Raw genomic sequence first — 5,485 nt, 5'->3', positions numbered from 1 at the left:
TTCTTGTCTTTATTTTTGAGTTGTTTTTTAGCTGCTTGTGAAGTTAACAATTTTAAATTTGGAAAGTGGTGTCCAAATTTAGTGGAATGTACTGCGGAGTGAGCGAAGCGTCTTGCTTTTGGAAGTTACAAGATTTGTGAAATTATTTTAAAAGCTAGTGGTGATCAGAGATGGGATGCCAACTTTTTTCCTGTTTTGTTTTTTTCCCCCAAAACTAATTTTTCTAACAAATGTTACATGATGTGGTCATAGTTTTTGGTTGGGTAAAGGAACTTTTAAGAATAACTGCTTGTTTGAGAAGAAATCCTAGGTGCTCCTCATGTTCATGATGGGTGCTACTTCATGGCAAGCAGATCGTGTGTTTGAGCAGGCGCTGCTGTGTAGTTGGGTGATTTTATGACCCAGTGGGCAAGGGGCAGGGCTTTGAGCTACGTGCGGGAGAGGCCAGGCTGGTGGGGAGGGTGCAGAAGTTGCTTACCTTGCGGTCAGAGCCTGACTGCAACTTAATCTGGAGAAACAAGGCGGGGAGGATGGGTGCTGTTCCGGCCAAGTGCGTGAGGGACTGTTTACTGCAGCTGCTCCTCAGCCGAGAGGGCTTGGAGGAGAGGACTTGATGCCGACTGGTGTTCCTTAAAAGGAGAGTGGGAGCATTCCTGAGGCTGGAAAACCTCTGCCCAAAGTTAAGGAGTTGGAACTTGGTCTCGTGGAGGGATTTCCTGGGGCTGGTGGCCAGAGGCTTTGAAATCCAACTCTGAGCCTTTTTTCCAAAGGTTCTTTGGATACCACCTTTAAGGGCCTGTGGAATGTTCAGACCCTTGGAAGGATCACCTAGGTCTCCCAGTAATTCAGAGGTTTCTTATGATTGAAATGAGACTGCAGCTGTCTTTCTGCCTCCCCCAGATGTTGCTGTAACTGTGCAGTGGTTGCTTCTCACAAGCACCTCTTCCCTTGGCCTGTAATACTTTTGTAATATTAAGACATCACAGAAAGTGTTTTAGTACCTGTGTCTCATCCATAAGTAACTGAACTGAGACGGGAAGGTATGTCTTTCTCCAAATAAGCACCTAAATAAATAGGGTCATTTTCATAAAAATTTGTACCACCTATGTGAGTGTTCCAGAGATAGGTTTAGACAGATAGTTGACATCTGGTTTCTCTCTGCTATTCTTGAACTGGCTTCAGAGAAACATTTTAGTGGAGTGCCAAGTGAGGCCCTTTTAATAAGGGGTTCAGGTTTCTAAGAATGTTCTTTCCTCAGAGTCCATTTTGTCCAAAGCCAGATTGTTTCTCCAGGTCCTGGGAGAGGACAAGTTTCCACAGCAGGCTTCCAGAAGCCCGCGTTTCCCATCATGACTCAAATGTCTTGTTTCTTCAGGGAGGTCTTAGTGAGCTCGAGGCAGAAAGGGGGAAGTAGTCAGGATGGGCGTACGTTCCGGTGAGGAAAGAAGGTGTTGAAATTGTTACCTAGCATCCCCTTTCAATTCGTGATTGCTTAGGAGTAGCCTGGTTTTCTCAGTGAAGGAAGGTACTTGGTAGAGATAAGTCTAGAAGAAGAAAAACTGATTCACTTGAGTTTGTTAAAGCCACTCTGGCTTGGGATGCGTTAGAAACAGCATTTCTTTGCTATGTCATGAGATGGTGCAGTGCAGCCTCTAGAGATTCTTGTGCCTGATTTTTTTTTTAAACAACTTTATTATAATCTCTCTTCACGAGTTATACTTCAGATACACTTTTGCTTCCTCTCAGTCCTCCTCTCAAATTCCAAATGGCTGTTGAGGTCATGCGGGGTCACTAGGACCCTGACAGGGTTCACTCTTTGGAATGACAGCCTCAGTAGGACCTGAGGGGGCCCAGTGCTGTCTGTGGGGCTACTTGGTCCCGTGGAGGATGGGGTCAGTGGCCTGTTTTCAGTTCAGCTGCTCCTTGATGTCTGCACAGTGGGATTTCTCACCACTGTTCTTGTAGGGAAATTGGGAAGGGAGATGAGTCACATCCTGAACTTTCTGAAGGATCATGCGCACCGGAAGTCTGTGGCGCATGTCACAGATGGCTGTCTCCTGGTTCTCCCCACCCTCCCCAAACAGTTTGCCTGGCATGTAGGGTAGTCAGTCATCCTAAAAGGTCCCCCTGAAGGGAGGCTGTGTGGACGGCAGGCTGGGCCCCTTGTGCTTCTTTCCAGGAACAGCTGGCCTGGGCCTGGCCACATCTGCCCTTATTGGTGAGGAGCTTTGCTCTGTCTTTTGCCTTTTCTTGGCCAGTCTTTAACAACATTGAGGTGTTCGAGTTACTTTCTCACTTGGGAGAGGTTCACAGGCTTATAAACACATCTAGTATCTGAGAGTTTTCCTTTTGCAGTTTTTTGTCATGAAAATAAGCCAAAATAATGAAAGCTATGTACTTAATTATAGCCTACTACTAATCTCTTCCCCCATCTGTAACCACACTCTAACTGTAAAATATTAAAATATACAAACAGAAACGCACTCCTTTGCAGCGGCAGGCTCTTTGGTTTTCAGTTCAGGCACTTAGAAAAAATCTGTTTCCTGTACCTGTTCTTTCGTTCACCGTGGGAGACGAGGTAAATGGTAATAAAATTACTGGCCCGGAAGCTTATCTTTCCAAACGGGATTGGGAGGGAGGGAGATCAGAGAAGCTTTCCAGGTAGCCCAGAGGTTCTGTAAATAGCACCAAGACTCCTCGGAATTGGTAGAAGTCTCTCACATGCATTATATTGAAATTAAGAATATGCTCACTAGATTTTTTTTAAAGTAATGTATCAAAATATAAATAAAACGAAGGTATTACAGACTAAAAATACATGAAGGGTATATGATGATTTCCTGCAGATCTGTAAGAGAAAAACTCAGTAGAAAACTAAGCAACTCATGAACAGGCAGTTCACAGGAGAGGAAATATGGCCCCAAAATGGTCAGGTCAGCCTCATTAGCAATCAAGGAGTTGTAAATCAAGACTACAAAGAAAATACTATTTTACACCCCTGCAAACGGCAAGAAGCCTGACAAACCAGTTGCTGGCAAGTTTGTGGGTCTCTCGACAGGTTACAAATGAGACTGTGAGTACAGCCACTGTGGGAATTAATTTGAAATTAGCATTAACCTGAAAATTGAATGTTCCCACACTCTAGCCCAGCGGTTCCCCTCCCAGGTATGTACCCAAGAGAAATAACAGCCACACAGCATGATAATTTTACACATAAAGGACACTTTAGAAATACACATAGATGACAAAAAAGTCACGTAGGTGGGGGGAGGCAGAACAATGGGGGGATATTCTAGGTTCCGTTGGGTAGTGAGGTCATGACCAAAGATAAATGTCATAAATAGCTGGAGATAAGGGACAGGAATGATGCTTGTCTGTACCTTGAGAGTTGAGGGTGGCAGACAGCTTTATAGACGGGCTCCAGGGGCTTCCAGAATGTTGTGTACGCTTCTCAAGGTGCATTTTTCTGAAGAAAATCCCTCACTTCCCACTAGCCTTTAAGGGATGTATGACCCCAGAAGATTCTCAGCCTTGGAGTTGTTGAGTTCTTAGAACTGCTGCATCACTACCTACATATCTTGCTTCTGTAACAAATGTGTACACAACTGACACTCAGCTGGGAGCTGAAAAGCCAATTAGGCCTGTTTGGAGTGATGAAAACTTTGAAAATAGACTGGTGATGGTTGTACAATGTGAATAATTAATGCCACTGAATTGCACACAAAAGTGGCTAAAGTGGTAACTTTTGTGTTATATATATTTTGTCACAACTTTTAAAAATGTAATATACCAGCAACCATTGAATTGAAAACAAAAAAACAAACAAAAAAAAACCCCGGGACTTCCCTTGTGGTCCAGTGGTTAAGACTCCACCCTTCCAAGGCAGGGGGCGCAGGTTTGATCCCTGGTCAGGGAACCAGGATTCCACATGCCGCGAGCACAAAACAAAACCCAAGTGCACTAGCATTTACACAACCGGACACGAAATATCTAATTTGGGTTTTTGGTTTTGTTTTGTTTTTGAAAAATAACTGGTCTATAAATGAAATAGAACTTGGAGGAATTTGAGAATTGCCCAAAAGGGGACAGGATCCTCCTTCCACTCAAGTCCAAAAAGGGTCTTTAGGTTGACAGGCCCCTGTTTTTATAGATGGAAAATGGGCTCAGAGAGTGTGCAAGAGGGCTCCTAGGTGCCACTGTAGCTGGGCCCTGAGACTTTGCCGGTGGTTGGCGGTCACTGCTCCAGCATCTGCCATCGCTAAGGCCGCGACAGAAGCCAGCATGTAGAACAGATTTCCATTCCCACTGGAAATGTTGGAGCTTCTGTCCATGTCTGCGGGCAGGAAACCCTGGGCAGGTACGTAGTCCAGGGATGGATGGAAACCAACACAGGCTTGTTTGTCCCAGTGGGTGAGGAGGAGCCGGGCAGGCGCTCAAGGGTGGAGAAAAGACAGCAGGCTTTGGAGGCTTTGGAGTCTGGGTTCAAATCCAGCTTAGCCTCTGAGCCTCAGTCAACTCACCTGTATAGGAAAAAGTAAGGTCTCCCTCCAAGAGTTGCCGTGGGACTTAAACGTAGCACTGCCCCACGTGGGATGAGGGAGGCAGCAGTGATTCTCAGGTTTGGGAGTCAGGTGGCTTTAGTCCTGGTGCCACCACCTGCGGGGATGAGGATTACTCCTGATGCTCAGGGCCCACGGGATCTCCCATAAGCTCCCGTCCCTGAGCCACCCTTCCCCGCAGGGTGGCAGCAGCGGGCGTCCAGCCCTTGCATTTCTCTTTTGGTTCCATCTGGGCCTCCTGGCGGCACTTCCACTGTCGCCTGGCCGGGTCTGGGAAGCCTGTGGACCCTGGACTGGGGCTGAAAGAAAAACCTTGTCCCAGCAGAGAGGGGCCCAGAGCTGGGGAGCCCAGGCTCTGAGATGCCAGACAGATGGGGGTTGGGGTGAACCCTGTGGGCTTCCTGGTCTCTAGCGGGTGGGGCGCCACTAAGAGTTCAGCGGCCTTGGGCAAGTTATTTAATGACCAGTAACGGGAGGCACTGGGGAACACTTGCTGCGTGCGTGCGGGGCACCCGTCTCTCTAGCGCCATCCTCACCTCTGCGGGAAGGGCCCAGGCACCAGGGCAGCAGGTGGAGGGAGAGGGGGCCGAGCTCTAACCAGCCTGCCCAAGGCTGGCTCCACACCTCTGTGAGCCTCATCTGGAAAATGGGTGTGAGGAGGCTCCAAGGCCTGGCAGAGGAATCATGATTGTCCTTCCTTCTGTCCTTCAGCTTGGTCCCTTCCTCTGATGCCAGGGACTGTCCACTCCTCTGTCCATCTGTCTTTGTCTCTGCCCGTTCGTTTGTGATGTCTGCCCTGGCGCATGTCTCTCTGTGCCCATCCACCCACGTCCCATGTTTGTGTGTGTGTGTGTGTGTGTGTATCTCTGTTTCTCATTCTCTCCCTGCACATATATCTGTGTGTGTGTGTGTTTTCAGTGTGGACG

This window comes from Eschrichtius robustus, chromosome 16 (genome assembly GCF_028021215.1).
Source record: "Eschrichtius robustus isolate mEscRob2 chromosome 16, mEscRob2.pri, whole genome shotgun sequence".
Lineage (NCBI taxonomy): Eukaryota > Metazoa > Chordata > Mammalia > Artiodactyla > Eschrichtiidae > Eschrichtius > Eschrichtius robustus.
Note: the sequence above shows the minus strand (reverse complement) of the source record.